An 18,022-nucleotide genomic window follows, 5' to 3' on the forward strand; every position below is an offset into this window, starting at 1 on the left:
TAATTTTTCCTCGGCATATGCTAAGATGTTAGCACAAAATGTAAGTTTGTGAGGTAAAATGGTGTCGACTTGGAATGCAGTAATAGCCTGAAGATGTGTACGGATGAACTTTTTCGATATTAGTTACTGGTGAAGCTTGTTTTCATCCTTACAACCCTGTTGTCTCTGTTTCTATATGCCTAGGCCAAAGGTCACAAGAGATACAGGCTGTTACTACTAAGGGATGGAAAAGTACTGGGTTTAAAAGTTATGCTAGATTTATGAAGGCACAATTTTGTTGTACAAGTAGGAATCTTCTCTTAGACTGGATCCCAATTAGTACTAAGGGCTGCAGGTAAAGACAAGGACATCAAGAGGAAGAGAGAGACCGGAAAAGCTGTTGGATACTTATGGTTCCCTCTGGTCGTACATTGGATGGCATGGCATAATGAGTGGCTGATAAGTATAATTGCAAATAACACACACAAAATGCTGGAGGAGCTCAGTGGGTCAGACAGCATCAATGGAAATGAATTATCAAGACCCTTCTTCAGGACTGGAAAGGAAGGGTTAAGATGCCGGAATGAAAAGAGGGGGCAGGAGAAAGAACACTAGATAGAAGGTGATAGGTGAAGTCAGTTGGATGGGACAGGTAAAGGGATGGAGAAGAAGAACTTTGATGGAAGAGGAGAGTGGACCATGGGAAAAATAGAAGGAGGGGGGGGAACCAGGAGAAGATGACAGGCAGGTGTGGAGAAACGGTAAGAGGCCAGAGTGAGGAATAGAAGAAGGGGGAAGGGAAGGGGAAGGAATAATACCAGAAGGAGAAATCAGAGTTAATGCCATCAGTCCAGAAACTACTAGACAGAATATGAGGCATTCCTCCTCCACCCTGAGAGTGGCCTCCTTACGGCAGAAGAAGGGCCATGGACCAACATGTTGGAAAGAGAATAGCCCTTTCTCAGCACCTGGAGTCGTCCTCACTGCTCTCCGTGCCAACAAAGAATGAAGAAGAAGAAACTTACCCTAGATACTTACCTTGCCAAAGCCTGTTAAACCAAAGCCTCCCCATTCTAATAGTGGTCCATTCACACAAAGGTCACTCCAATAATGGCTGCTATGCTTGTCCATACCTTATTTATTTTCCCTTGCTAATGAATTTCTATTTAATTGGGCTGTCAGAAAACACCGAAAGCCTGTGAATACTCCTTTTTAAAATCTCACTCACAGGCCAATAAATTGCCTTCTTTCTTGCTCCTGATTCAATTTGACCACCAGAAAGTCTGCGATGACATACTTGCATGGTCATGACTCCTTCAATTCCCTCCACAGTAGCTCTTGAGTATTTGAAAAGGAAAGGAAAGCAAATTATGTTTAAGGAAGTGGGGGGGGGGGTGAGAGTTTTTCTATGTATTCAGGCATGTTACCAACCACAGCCTCAGCATTGGCTTCTAATGGCTGCCACTGGGTACATATAGATTCACCGGTTGGCCTTGGCTTAGTTCCCAGACCATTAGGTTGTGCACCATCTTCTTTTAGAAGAAAGAGTAAATCCTGGTGGTTATCATTGTGCAATATTTTAGGGAAAGTGGTTATTTTTGTCAAACAGCTGGCACTATATGTGATATAGATTGAAGCTTGTAAAACTGTGAAGCTATGAGAATGGCAATGAATATTGACCATGGATTTTGATTGCTGGGGGAAGTTAATGGTGGTGTTGGGTTAAGGTGACATCTTGATTACCAAAGCGAGATTGCTTGACTACTTGAGGGGCTAAATCCAGGCACTCAGGATGAATCTCCCCCACATTCAATCTGGAAGTGTCTGTTTCCAATGTTAATATTGCTATTATCATTAATATTAGTATTAATATTTTCTGAGGTATAGAGGATACTGCAAGTTTGATGGTAAATTAAATAAATAAATAAATAAATAGATTTATTAAATCAGGCTAATTAAGGGACATGCATCATTTCCTAAATGTAATCCTATCAAGCAAGCAGCTTCTCTAGAGAGATAGACAGACAAACTTTTTGAACCTTCTCCCTAAATATGGTTTCACTATATTCACAGAGCAGTTGGCCACATGCTGCAATCTTTAAATGTTTGCATGTCAAATTTTTTTCAGACATGCACATCACAGGTGTCCTGCCCAGCAACACCTCCCACCACGCCCGTCCTATGGATACAGAATAGTTCTCTCTTTCCGGTAAAGCCTCCACTCCATACTTCATACTCTTTTCCCAAGTCAGATTCATCACATAACTGTTTCAACCCATAATGCGGTCTCCTTTAAGAGGGAGCATGGTGACACAGCTTGGAGAGATTCTGCTGCTTCACAGCTCTGGAAACGACGGTTCAGTCCTGACCTCAGGTATTGTCTGTGTGGAGTTCTCCCTGAAATCACATGAATTCCCACCGAGAGGTCCAGCTTCCTCCCATATCTCAGAGATGTGTGGATTGTAAAGTTAACTGGCCGCTGTAAACTGCTGCTGGTGTAAAGGCTAGTGGTAGAATCTGGAGGAGGTGTTGATAGTGTCACGTAACCAGGTTAAGAACCAGCAGAAATGGAAAACACTTTGGAGACTGGTATTACTTAACTAATAGGGTTTATTAGTGAAATGAGTAATACAGTACTATGAAATATATATGGAACAGGTTAGCAATGATATGTACAGAAGTGTGGAAATAGGAACCAAAACCAGGCTCTTTCAGAGCTAGGGTTAAATGGGTACAGTCTTACAATATGATGCAGAGTTCAGTTCAGTTCGGGTCGAGGTAGTTGTTTGAGTATCGTTGGAGAGAGAGAGCGAGGTGATGAGAGGTGATGCCGTCAATCTTCCAGTTGTGGTCACCGACTATGACCATTCCATGTACGACCATTCTTCAGTGGTAGAACTATCACCCAGGCAAGGAAGGACACACAAATAGTTCTCCACCGGTCGCACCTTCTCACACTGTGAGCCACTGATCGATTCCCCTGAATCGAGCCTTCAAAACCCCCACCTTCACATGGGTGCAAACGCTCGCTCAGTGTCCCGTGGTGTGTCTGCCTATGTCTTAGCAGACCTGCTTTTGATCTCCACATGCTGGACACCGGCTGTCCATCAACCCGGCTCCTCCCTGCTGTCTCTGCGGAATCTTAACAAGCAGGCCAAGTCTCCTTGGAGAAAGGTAAGTAATCAGCTGAAGAACCATAACATTAAATCTTGTCTTTCTCTCTCTCTCTCTCATTTGCGCTGGATGCCTCCCACTCTCTCTCTCCATAGCAGCACAGGTCAATAGGGTCAGCTCTGAACCCCATCTCAGACTTGGTTTGCTCATCACAATAGGTGTAGGGAGAATGAAATAGAATTAGGTTTGGATTGTTGTGAATGAGTGCTTGATGTTTTGTGTGGAGTCTGTGAGTATATTTGAGGACCATGCTATGTAGCCCCTATGGTATTTAATGTACAATTATCACACCTTCAAAGAATAGTAGGAATGGTAAAGAGAAATAAAGTTGTGTAGTTGTACAGTTATTTGATAGCCCTTTCTATAACTTCACATTTGTTCTGTCATCTGTGTCAGCTCTTACTGGAGAAGTCCCATTAATCACATGCTTCACACTTAAATACCCTGCATTCATGCAGTTTTCATTCATTCATGCCCATGAACTCTCTATCTGTTTACAGTTGACCTACTTTTAAAGGTAGTTTACAGGAGCCACTTAATCTTCTGGCATGTTGTTGTGGGAGGTCTGCAGGAGGAAATCAGAGCAGGCTGAGGAAAACCCATGCAGTCACAGAGAGCCATGAGACTCTGCCCAAGCAGAGCCCAAGACCAGGACTAATCCTGGGTCCCAGAGCAGAGAAAGACAACTAACTCAATTACTCTACACTATTCCAATTACTCCCTCTGAAGGGCAGCACTGTGGCACAGTTAAAGCAGATGCTGCTTCACAACTTCAGCAATGCAAGTTGAGTCCTGATGCAGGATGTCAACCTGAAATATTGACTATTCTTTTGCCTCCACAGTCACAGACTGACCTATTGAGGTCGACTAGCTCCAGATTATAGGACATACAGTCCATTGCTTCTCCATTATATCAGTTTATCCAGCACATTATCTTTTGAAATATATTATCTGTCTACTGAAATACCACTGGCTACTGAAATATTAACATCCTTTTACCTAAATGCCATTCTCTTATGAAATCTCAGTTTCTATCCTATAGAATTACAATATTCTACAGAGAAAAACATTTGTGTATTGAAATACTGTTTTCTGTCAGAATACAATTGTTTATATTTTAGTCACACCAGAATTATATTAACTAATCAATAACTTTACGAACAATGAACAGGACAGCAAAGCAGAAAATAACTTCTAAAACAATGTGACAAAAGGAGACTGCTTGAAATTTGAGACAATAAAATAGCTCTTTCATAAAACAAAGGAAGTGAGCATTGAATCAGTGTTGCAGAATCTGTGACTATTAGTTTCATCTCAGCAAATACATCTTTTTTAAAAGAAAGGTATCAGTTGCTCCGAATGTTACAGAAATATTTATTGTTTCTGAAAAATGACACATTGAAAGTATTAGAATGATATCCAATTTCTTTGCGCCAACATAAAAATGCCAGGATTCAACATAAGCATAGCTACTCTGCTCCAGAGTTCTAGTTGTTTACTGTGCCAGTTCTTTGCAGCACTTAATTTATCAATCTTTTATGAACAATGTACTGGCTTCCTCTATAAAACTCCCCAATGATCAGTCTTTCTCCAAGATAAACAAAACCACTCTGCAAAGAGGTTCCTATGCGCCTCAGTTTAAACCGAGCACTCTTTAATCACATAATTATGCCTCTTCATATGTGATTATCTTGCTAGCAGAGACACTTCAACAGGTTTAAATGGTTCATCACAAACTAGATGGGCTGAACACTATGTTTATGTGCTGTACTTTTCTGTGCCTCTATGTTCCCAATAATATCCCCACACAATTTATTTCAATAATATCATCATTCATTCTTCTAAATTCCAAAGAATATTGATCTACTCTTTGAACTGCTTTCGGAAGGACGATACTCCTGTCTCAGGAATTAACCCTGTACATCACTGCCGATATATTAAAATTGTACTAATCGGATGTTTTGGAAATTGAGAAACCTTGCCTTCTGGATCACCAGGCAATGTTTACAGAGCTCACTTCCCACTCACTGGTCCTCCAGTTTTGGTACTGTCTTCCAACTCATCAGGGCCATTCGATCTATTCACTGAAGCACTTAATACTGTGCAATATCTAAACAAATTAATGTTGGAGTTTTAATCAAAATAACATACAGAAATTCTGCTAATGGCACCACCAAACTGTTGATGTTGCCAGATTTTGAGAGTTATACTGTATAACTTTTCATAAATAAGATTAAAACTGTACACTATACTCTAGGTGCAGTCTCTCTAGTTCTGTACAATTGCAACAAAATATTCATTTCTCTGAACTCCTGCAGTCTTACTATAAATTCTCATATGCATCTGCCTTCCTTTTCATTTGTTACTTGTACTGCTAATGCCAAAGCAATATTGCAACTTGTTGTCTCATCTCTTTCCACATGGTTAGTAGTCTTGCACTATTTTCCCTCTTCCAGGTCAATACACAGTGCCTATGAAAAGTATTCATCTCCACCTTTGGAAGTTTTCATGTTTTATTGTTTTACAACATTGAATCACAATATATTTAATTTGGCTTTTTTGACACTGACCAACAGAAAAACACTCTTTTTGTGTCAAAGTGAAAACAAACCTCTCCAAAGTGATCTAAATTAATTACAAATATAAAACACAAAATAATTCATTGCATGTATTCACCCCCTTTAATATGACACACCAAATTATCACTGGTCCAGCCAACTGGTTTTAGAAGTACCATAATAAATTAAAAGGAGATCATCTGTGTCCAGCCAAGGTGTTTCAATGGATTGTGTCCGGATCTGAACGTCCAACTGTTGGTGAGTCAGTATCCTGGCAAAACTACACCATGAAGACAAAAGAACACTCCAAGCAACTCAGCGAAAAGGTTATTGAAAAGCACAAATCAGGAGGTGGATACAAAAAAAATTTCCAAATCACTGAATATTCCTTGGAGACCATCATCAAGAAATGGAAAGAATATGGCACAGCTGTAATTCTGCTTAGAGCAGGTCATTGTCAAAAATTGAGTGACGGTGCAAGAAGGTGACTATTGATGGAGGCCACCAAAGACTTAATGACAACTCTGCTGGGGTTACAAGCTTCAGTGGCTGAGATGGACGAGTCTGCAAATATCACTGTTGCCCAGGTGCTTCACCAGCTGCAGCTTTATGGGAGAGTGGCAAAGAGAAAGCCACTGTTGGAAAAATTTGTGTACAATATACTGTGTATGTTAGTCAAAATGGCTTCTTTGTTTTGTTAGGAGTAGGGATGTTTCTTTGTGTGATAAGTGCTTTCTCTTGCAGTTGTTTAGCATTAGACTTGCTGATATCGGGATTGTATTCATTTGTTAACCAATGCGGGAATGTTATTTTGCCTTGTGGGGCTGGGAGCTTGGGGATTTTCGTGGTGTTTTGGGGAGTTGGGAAGAAGACGCTGAGGAAGGTGGACGTGCTTGGTCGACCACCCGGGTGGTCCCAGGTGCGAGGACGTGGAGGTTGAAGGAAAGTGATGAGGGGTCGAATGGTTCAATGGTTGAGCTCCAGTGATATGCACTAAACTGACTGAACTTTGATAAGTTGGCACCTTCTACTTTATTTTCTTTTCCTTCATATATACTGTATTGTATAGTACTCTTTTAGTTTTAGTAAAATCTTTAGTAAAACGGTATTTGGTGTGAGTTTGATATTGTGTGTGTGTGCATGCGGCATAAACTTGATTCTCACAGCACCTGCGTGTACGGGAGGTGGGGTTGGTGAGTGGCTGGATCTCCTTTTCCCCTAGACGTATACCAGCCTGTTGGGTAAGTGTTACACTCACATAAAATCTCAGCTGGAGTTTTATAGAAGGCACATGGGAGACTCTGAAGTCAGCTGGAAGAAGGTTCTATGGTCTGATAAAACCAAAGTTGAACTTTTTGGCCATCAGACTAAACGCTATGTTGGGTGTAAGCCAAGCACATCATCAAAAACACACTACCCCTACCATTAAACATAGTGGTGTCTGCATCATGCTGTGAGGATGTTTCACTGCAGTAGGCCCTGGAAGGCTTGTGAAAGTAGAGGGTAAAATGAATGCAGCAAAATACAGAGAAATCCAGTCTGCAAGAGAACTTTAACTTGAGAGAGGATTTGTTTTCCAGCAAAATAATGACCCCAAGCATAAATCCAAATCCACACAGGAATGGCTTAAAAACAACAAGGTTGATGTCCTGGAGTGGCCAAGTCACAGAGACCACACCTCAGTTTGTGACTGGTGTTATATAGCTTGTGGGTATCTTGAGACTGTCTTATGACCATGATGTAATTGAGTATCTTGTGAGCATGATGATGGTGATGGTCTTGTGATGGTGGGGTGATGTAATTTTCCCAACAGTGTGTGGTTATGTGATGACTTGTCCTCAACAGGTATATAATGGGAAACCCCTGTTGTTACGCAGTTGATTCGTTGTTTAATTCATCAGTTACTCTGTTATGCTGCGTACTTGTCTCATGATGCAGTTTCATTTTAAAGTGGAGTTTTACTTTCTATTGTGAGGTACAGAATCATTGTGCCAGCAGTTTTGCCAATCACTGCCAGTTTTGCTTAGGGTATCTTTGATTTATCTTTACAGTCCAGAATTGGAGAGTGAAGAAAGAAGTGCGGAAAGTTGATGTCATTTGGCAGTTTTATAAAGGATAGAACTTATTGAATCTTCATTCAAGAATAATGGCCTGGATCTGAGATAGCCTCTGTAAGAGCAGGAAGGTTTGGTGCAGTGGCTATCCTCCAGAATAAAAAGGCCAGTTCCTTTAAACTGTTTTATTTCCTTCGGTGTGAATCCTTCGGACAAGGCTTATTTTGGCTGGGATCAGCAGTAATGTCATGTCTTCAAGGAATTCTTTACTTCAGGAAAGTCTCTCCTAATTGACTATATAAATCACTTGAACTTTCAAATTTACCACTTTAAGAACTGTTCCAGAGTTGCCATATAGCAGTTAACTTCCAGTTAAGTTAGACGTTTGAATACTTTTTGCTATTGTTGAGCAGAGTTTAATAAATGTTTATGTTTGTTTATAAAACTTTACTCAATTATGTATTCATTGTTGCCGGTACATGACACTGGACTTCAAAAAGGGCTGTTCACTCACGATCCACATGCAATCTGACAGAGGTTGAACAATTGTGTAAAGAATGGGGAATAATTGCAGTGTCCAGATGTGCAAAGCTGATAGAGACCTATCCACACAGAGTCAAGGCTGTAACTGCTGCCAAAGGTGCATCTACTGAACACTGATTTCAAGGAGGTGAATACTTATGCAATCAATTATTTTGTGTTTTATATTTGTAATTAATTTAGATCACTTTGTCGAGATCTGTTTTCACTTTGACATGAAAGAGTCTTACAGTTGACCATTGTCAAAAAAGCCAAATTAAATCCATTGTGATTCAATGTTGTAAAAGAATAAAACATGAAAACTACCAAGTGGTGTGAATACTTTTATAGGCACTGTATATATACCATAAATGAATCTTACATTGATCGAGGTTGTAAATTTGTAAAATAATATAAATTTTGCAAGAAAGCAAAAGTTGGTTGGAACTGGATTTCAAATGATGCATAAATCAGGGTTCACCTCACCCTCAAAAAGGCTGTGAAGAAATATGCAACAGTATTATAGTGGCATTCACCAAAAAGGTAAATGAGAATGTGAACACAAGAGAGTCTGCAGATGCTGGAAATCCAAAACAACACACACAAAATGCTGGAGGATCTCAGCAGGTCTGGTAGCATGTATGGAAATTAATAAACAGTCAACATTTCAGGCAGAGACCCCTCTTCACATTGTGACTGGATTTATCCCACAGGGGGTACAAGTACTGCTATAATTAAGTGGTGAATGGAACTTGTAATGTATGAATCTATTCCTTTTAGAGCAATGACTCCCCATCCCCTTCTGGACCTATGTGCACTGATTTGTTGTCTACACATGTGTATGTGTGTGTGTGTATATATATATATATACACCTCCCCCCATCTGCAATGTGAATACACCAGTCAAAGACATCTCCCATGAATGTGCTTTTATTTAATTGATATGTAGTTATACAGCCACAACGAATTGGCATGAGTACGAACCTCAATGTTAGTGAAAATCACCAACTGCACTGACGGTTATGGGAGGGAGACAGTGAGAGGAAAAGGTGAAACAGTAAGAACCTGGCAGGGATTCATGAATAACTGCATAGTACATGATAAAAGATATACAACTAGCAAAGTTAAAGTGAAAATAATGTAACGATAGCCTTAGCCGGGAAAGTTGATGAATTTGATAGTGCAAATGAGGACTGGGAAACATATTGAGAGAGTTGAACTGTATTGTAACATGAACTACGTGAATGAGGAAAAGAAAATTTCCACGTTTCTTAGCTTAATGGGAGCTTACGGGATTTTACAGAAATTAGTAACTCCTGAAGCCAGCAAGCAAGCAAGATCAACAAAATTGTTACAATATTAAAACCTAAACTGCTGGTAATAGCTGAGAAATTTAGATTTTACAAAAGGAACCAGTCAAAGGATAAGAGTATTTTTGAATACATCACAGAACTGTGCAAACTTTCCCAAAAACCCTTTGGATAGGGTTCAGAGAAGATTCACAAGAATGATTCCAGGAATGAAAGGGTTACCATATGAAGAACATTTGGTAGCTCTTGGGCTGTATTCCCTGGAGTTCAGGAGAATGAGCGGGGTTGTCATAGAAACATTCCAAAGGTTAGAAGGCCTGAACAGATTAGATATGGCAAAGTTATTTCCCATGGTAAGGGTTTCTAGGATAAAAGGGCATGACTTCAGGATTGAAGGACGTCCTTTTAGAACTGAGATGCGGAAAAATTACTTTAGTCAGAGGGTGATAAATCTGTGGAATTTGTTGCTATGAGTGGCTGTGAAAGCCAAGTCATTGGGTGTATTTAAGGCAGAGATAGATAGGTTCTTGATTAGCTAGGGCATCAAACGGTATGGGGTGAAAGCAGGGGAGTGGGGATGACTGGAAGAATTCGATCAGCCCATGATTAAATGGCAGAGCAGACTCGATGGGCCAAATTGCCTACTTCTGTTCATATATCTTATAGTCTTATGGTCTTATTACTGAAGCAGATCACAACATAACGTGGATCATAATGGATGTGTCTGGTATAAAATTGAAAATGGATTTGAATACAGGGTCAACTTTGTCTATAATTTTAGAGGATGAGTATAATAGACTGTTCTCTAAGCTATGATTAGAACAGACTTCAGTGAGGCTGAAGACCTACACAGGCAAAGAAGTGCCTCCCAGAGGCAAACTGAAAGTAAATCTGACATTCAGAGGCAAAACAGAGCAGCTAGAGCTTTATATGTTGAGAAGAGGAGGCCAACACTTTTTGGATGTAAATGGTTGAGAAAAATCCAACATAAATGACACACAATCAAAGCTCTCAATGTGACATCAACAGGCAACTGCAGCCTAAATAGTAGCACTAACCAGAGATGGTCACAGATGCTTAAAGCTAATTTTAAGGTGTTTGAGAAGGGTGTTAGAAAACTCAAAGGTGTGAAGGCCAGAATTGAACTGGATGAGGCAGCAACACCAAGGTTCCATAAAGTGTGTCAAGCGCTTTATGCACTATATCCTAAGGTGTTTGTTGAACTGCAGAGCTTGGAGATACCTGGCATTCTCTCCAAGGCTGAGTGGTGATTGGGCTATGCCCATTGTCCTGTTGATCAAGAATGGGCAGACTGGAGCTGTTTGCATATGGGGGGACTTCAGAGCATGCTGTGTACTGTGCAGTAACCCCTGTCACGAAGAGAAGACATTTTGGCATCTTTGACAGGCAGGGCGAGTTTTTCAAATATTGACTTGTCACAAGCCTATTTCCAAATGGAGGTGGAAGAGTGAAGCAGGGAGTTCCTCCTAATCAACACTCTCAAGGGACTGTTCCAGTATAATCAGCTCAGTTTTGGTGTTGCATCAGTTTGGTAAAGAGCAATGGACTAAGTGTTCCAAGATATCCCAGGAACACAATGTTACCTTGATGACATCATTGTGACTGGTAAGAGCGATAAAGGGCTCATCCAGAACCTTGGTAAAGTGCTGACCAGGCTGAGTGAGTATGGTCTACATGTAAAGAGAGAGAGAGAAATGTGAGTTTTTCAAGAATGAAATCTCTTATTGTGGACATGTCATTGCTAAGCATGGTTTATGTAAGTCACAAGAGATGATTAAAGCAGTGCTATGGGTACCTAAACTGGAAAACATCATAACTCAGGTCATACCTGGCCTCTTGTAAACTACTACCACCGGTTCCTCCCAAACATTGCTACAGTGCTTGATCCATTGAACACACTGTTACACACAGGAGCAACGTGGGATTGGTCAGAAAGATTTGAATGAGTATTAAAGAAAACAAAAAGACAAATAACCTTAGATGACTGCTCACATATTATGACCCATCTCGGCCCATCAGACTAGCATGTGGTGCATCCCCTTCTGGCATTGGTGCTGTTTTGTCACATACTATGAAAGATGGATTTGAACGCCTGATTACATTTGCTTCAAGTTCACAGACAAGCGCAGAATGCAACTACACACAGATCAGCTGAGAGGCCCTGGTCTAGATTGGGAATAAAGGAGTTCCACCAATACCTCTATGGACAAAGGTTCATGCTAGTGAGAGATTACCAGCCCTTGTGTCTATTTTCAATCCCAGGAAGGGAGTTCCAGTGATGATTGCTACACAGTTACAACATTGGACACTTTTCCTGGGAGCCCACTCTTAATATAGAGTTCAGGGGTATCAAACCACACAGCAATGCTAACGGCTTGTCACATCTTCCACTGTTCGCAACTGAAGAAGAAAAGTCTTCATACTATAGCCCAGCCTTGGTGGACCAGTTGTTAGTAACAAATTCTGAAATGCAAAGGGAAACAAGGAATGACCTGACATTGTCAAAACTCTAAGTCATCACTCTGCAAGGATTGCTGGCTCATAGTAATCCTGTGTTTCCAGAGTTCTCAGTGAGACAAGACCAACTGTCTGTATGTTGAAGGGGACTGATGGGTGGATCAAATGTTGTATTTCCCTCTAAACTGTTGGAGTTACCCTCTAAGTTATCAGTGTTAGAGAATCTGTATGAAGGACACCTGGGTACAGTCAAGTCGAAGAGTCTCACCCAGAGCTATGTGTGATGGCTAGAATAGATACATAGATTTAAGCCTTGACCAAAAGCTATTTGTGATGCCAAAAAGTTCAAAGGCACCCCCATAGGCACCATTACACCCACAGGAGTGGTTGTCATCACCATGGCAAAAGTACATATTGACTTTGCTGGGCATGCTTCTGCTTGCTCTGGATTCTCATTTGAAGTGGCCAGAGCTTATACCATTGAAGTCAACCACCTCAGAAAAGACTGTTTCCACTCTGAGGACTACCTCACCAGAAATGACTTACGTGAACCAAATGTAAGTAACAACGGACCACAGTAAATGTCAGAAGAATTCAAACTATTCATTGAAAAAAATGGCATCAAACAATTTAAGTCACCTCCTCACCTCCCAGCAACAAATGGGTTAGCTGAAAGGTTTATCCAAACCTTCAAGAAGTCATTATTGCTCTCATACCGAGCTAGTAAAAAAACTGTTTAAGTGGCCTCCTCTGTTGTGATTAGAGAGTAATTATATGAAGAAAAAGGCCAGTTTATCAATGACATATAGAAAAACAAATATGTAATTAAAAGTTATCATGAGGAGAGTTCAGTTATCATTCTGAACAACATTAAAATAAGATTTCCTCAGTCTAAAACCAAATTAGACAAACAGACAACTTATTCGGAAAGACAATATTAAACATGTAATCTATCAATAACTCCATTATATGTTGTGTCAGAGTCAAAACAGTATTGTATGTGTCTGAGGCGATTGAGGTTTTGTAAATGAAAACTTAAGCCCTTATTATTTGACTTCTGCACTCATAGATAAACATCTAAGCCACTGTTAAAATCCCAACAATTAAAGTGAGCTACGTGATTTCAAAGCAACAAACATAAAATGATGGAGGACCCAGCCTGTGGAAGGGTCTCAGTCTGAAATCGCAATTGCTTACACTTTTCCATAGATGCTGCCTGACCTGCTGAGTTCCACCAGTATTTTGTGTGTGTTCCTTCGGATCTCCAGCATCTGCTGGATTTCCAGTGTATTCAAATTTCTACATCAGTTTGCTTTTACATTCAAGTAGCCATCTTTATCAAATTTAGTTTATAAATGAAAATATTTTCACATTGTAGCCCAATTTTGAGCTATGAACTAGAATTTGTAGCTGAAGAGATAGGAACGGGCTTTGCTATATAAAAACTGCTTGTAAATCTGATTCTTGCAATTGCATAGCCTTTGTCTGAATATCAACAATCTCCCTTTTATCTAATGACTGATTATAAAAATATTAACATTTCCTTGGTTTCAAGGTGATATGGAAAATCTTGCTTCTTTCAAGCTTTAAACTGCTCAACTTCTCACGTCATACACAACTTCTTACCTTCACACTCTCCAATCATTTGAGCCCTTTGCTTTCTGAGTCCTTTATACTGATGTCATCAGTCATTTGATAAGTTTTGTACTGATACAGCAACAAAGAATATAATTTGTTTCAAATTTCCAAGACTGAAGCATATACTTTCTTGGTAGCAATTAAACTAAAAGAAAATATCAGAATGCAGAAAAAGTAAAAATAAAATTGCTGAAGTATAAAATGGAGAATTTCTCTCTCACATGTGCTAATCATTATTCAAGCATCTTGTTAAACAGTTTATGTGCTATCACTGAAGCATTTTTCCTCAGTTGCTGGCTTTAGGCAGTTACCTTATGTGAAGCTCAAATCAGCCCTTTTTAGAAAACAGTCAGTAGAATTTGTGTGGACGATGTGAGCTGGAGAGCAGTATGCTGGCTCTGAGATCAGTCTGATATTGGGCAGTGTGCCTTACCTCCAGCTGGAATTGCTTAAGTTCATGAAAATAGAGCCAATTGGGGATTTCATGGTTGGAGTTGAAGAAGTGTGGTGTTTGTAAAGTGTAGAGGGGTTCTTCTTGTCACAAAAAAGTACAGTAAAAACCTGAAGTGTTGCTCCTTTTCACCTGGATAGCACCCTCCCTTCCACTGCCCAAACTTAAAGTTACTTCCTCCAACCACTGCATCTCAAGGTCATCAATAGGTCCGGGTTTGGGGTTCGCTCCAGCCATCGCTCCCCTAAAATGGCCAAGATGTCTGATGTATGCTATAAAATCACAACATATATAAAATATGAAAGGCACTAACCTCCTAACAGTAGTTTGGGTGGAAGGTTAAGTAATGCAACATGAAAACATCTTCAGAAGGTCTGAGTTATTTTAAAAATAATACAAGGGTTAACTTTGTATAAAATTTAAGTTTTTTCATTATATTTGCAAGTATACTCATTTCACTAATTTTGGTGTAGAATATGTCAATTAATGAACACTAAGTCAGCCTGACAGCATACGTTTCTTTACATACTTTCCTTGAGCAAACTGTGCAAAGGGTTTTTGAACAGTTTCCAGCTCCTCAGTGTCCAAAGGGAGGAAAATCCTTTGGGCAAAGTCTCCTTGACCTTAGATTATGCTATTTTGTAGTACTTGGACAGATCAGAGTATCTGGTCTTTCTGCAGCAGCTGATAGCTGTCCCAGCCAGTGCAGAGTCCCATGTTTTGCAGGTATACAGGTTGATCCTCAAAATGAAATCTGCATCTCTTCCCAGGCTGAGCTGAGTCATTGAGGCATGGAGCTGAGATGTAACTCTGTTCCCCACTCCAAAGATGCTGAATGACCTGCTAAGTATTTCCAGCATTAGAGTACAGTCAAGTTTGTTTAACACCTCCTTATAGGACGATGCCATTCTCCAAGCAATAAATCTGATGAGCCTTTTTTGCAGCTCCCATGCAAGTACATTAATCTTAATGCCTTAAATTAAGTATAGACCAGGTAAAATCTATTGTTTGCTGTACCAGAAAATGAACGTTCAAGGATCCCAGGTCTCTCTAAACACCAACACGTTTTAGTCACTATTGCTGTGTTAGAAATGTACAAATAAACACACAAAGATAAAATCATGATAAGAAACAAATACTTTATTTTTATCTAATATTGTGAGAGTTAAATATGTTTGAGGAAACCAGGGATAATTTCTTTGGTGTAGTCTTTGGATCATATGCAATCACCTAGGAGAGCAGATGTAGCATTAACTGAATATTTTAGCCAAATTCACATCCCATAATATAGTTTGCTTTCTTTCAGAATGGCACTGAATGATTAATCTAAATTCCTGTTTTCAAGACAACAGAAAGCAATGGATCCATAATCAACTAAATCACAGCCAATCCATAACCAAGGTCTCATAATCTCTTCATACATATCCTGACTTGAGCCCGAGGATCTGTAATTGTTTTCACACCTGACCTAACCTGCAAAAACCACTGTAACAAATGAAAAATGGTTTCCTACAATTTACCACCCATAGAATTCACATGCTTCCAGAAGAGAAGCTGACTGGGCTTTAAGATTAATTTTGTAGATATAAGTAAGAAAACAAGACAGAGAGATAGAAATAGAGAGAGAGAAATGAGGACTTTCTGGGTCCCAGGAAGTTTGTCTTGTTGACTATAAGAACATCTTTATGTGATCTGGCTGTGGAAGATATATACTAAATAAATGTTGAAAAATTAAAGAACAGAAAACACTTGTGACAATAAGTTTTATCAATTGAAACAGAAATACATTGCGACTAATAAATGTTAAAAATATAAAATCTACTCTAAATTAGTACCTGGGACCTCGTGTGAGAGGTAGCGAGCTTTAGTTGTTTTGGTGATAGAAGAAATACATCCAGATTACAACAGAACCAGTCAATTTGCTGATGTACTCAATGTATGAGAATTATTATTTACATTCACTTATGGTGTTGCTTTTGTATTAATTTGTAACCGGATTAATAGCCCGAGATTAGCAACTTGTCCCTTGGTTAGGCTGGGGTTATATCGGTGGGTTGCTTGCGGCAGGGCTTGAAGGGCTGGAAGGGCCTATTCAACGCTGTATCTCCAAATAAAAATAAGTAAAATAAATAGGTCTGTTTACACTAGAATCACCATGGCAACCCTGGATTCACTCTCTCAGAGCTATCTACTTTGTCCTTTCCATACCTTCACTGCTTCTCTGTAACTTAAAATGAATATTTTTTCTCTTATTTTCCCAGTTTTGATATAGGGTCTTTGATTTTAACTACTTTCTCTTTTCAGACATGTTAAGCATTTCCAACTTATTTGTTTTCATTTCAGATTTCCAGCATCTGCAGATTTAAAAAAAAAACTCATTTCTGTACCTCATCCAAGTCCCCTTGATATCTTTTCCCAGATCTGCTTGATACACATCGCCATCCCTATGTTTATTGCCCTGGAACATTTTAACACTTAAGCCACAACATAAGTGTGTTTGTTTTTGGTAACAGTTTACCTTGGAGGAATGCCATGGATAAATCGTGGGAAACAAAAAATTGCTCTTTATTGAGGCTAGTTTTGAGGCCACACCATTATATGAACTTAGGGTCAATAGACAATAGACAATAGGTGCAGAAGTAGACCATTCAGCCCCTCGAGTCTGCACCGCCATTCTGAGATCATGGCTGATCATTCACTATCAATACCCAGTCCCTGCCTTGACCCCATATCCCTTGATTCCCCTAGCCATCAGATATCTATCTAGCTCGTTCTTGAAAGCATCCAGAGAATTGGCCTCCACCGTCTTCCGAGGCTGTGCATTCCACACCTCCACAACTCTCCGGGAGAAGAAGTTTTTCCTCAACTCTGTTTTAAATAACTGTCCTCTTATTCTCAATCCATGCCCTCTTGTACTGGACTCTCCCAACATCTGGAACCTATTTCCTGCCTCAATCCTATCAAATCCTTTAATTATTTAAACGTTTCAATCAGATCCCCTCTCAATCTCCTCAATTCCAGCGTGTACAAGCCCAATCTCTCCAATCTCTCTGCGTAAGACAGCCCTGCCATTCCAGGAATCAACCTAGTGAATCTACGCTGCACTTCCTCAATTGTCAGAATGTCCTTCCTTAAACCTGGAGACCAAAACTGTACACAATATTCCAGGTGTGGTCTCACCAGGGCCCTGTACAAATGCAAAAGGACATCCTTGCTCTTGTACTCAATTCCCCTTGTAATAAAGGCCAACATTCCATTTGCCCTCTTCACTGCCTGTTGCACTTGCTCATTGGTGAACTAGGATTCCTAGGTCTCTTTGCATTTCTCCCTTACCTAACTCTACACCATTCAGACAATACTCTGCCCTCTTGTTCCTGCTTCCAAAGTGGATAACTTCACAGTTATTCACATTGAATGACATCTGCCAAGTATCTGCCCACTCACCCAGCCTATCCAAGTCTCCCTGTATTCTCCTAACGTCCTCTTCGCATGTCACACTGCCACCCAGTTTAGTATCGTCAGCAAACTTGCTGATACAGTTTTCAATGCCCTCATCTAAATCATTGACATAAATCATAAAGAGCTGTGGTCCCAATACAGAGCCCTGTGGTACCCCATTAGTCACCTCCAGCCAGTCCGAGAAACACCCATTCACTGCTACCCTTTGCTTTCTATCTGCCAACCAGTTTTCTATCCATGTTGAAATCCTGCTCCCAATGCCATGAGCTCTGATTTTACTCACCAATCTCCTATGTGGCACCTTATCGAATGCCTTCTGAAAATCTAGGTACACAACATCCACTGGCTTACCCTCGTCTAACATCCTAACAACACCCTCAAAAAACTCCAACAGATTAGTCA

The sequence above is a fragment of the Hypanus sabinus genome, chromosome 2 (genome assembly GCF_030144855.1).
Source record: "Hypanus sabinus isolate sHypSab1 chromosome 2, sHypSab1.hap1, whole genome shotgun sequence".
NCBI classification, from domain to species: Eukaryota; Metazoa; Chordata; class Chondrichthyes; order Myliobatiformes; family Dasyatidae; genus Hypanus; species Hypanus sabinus.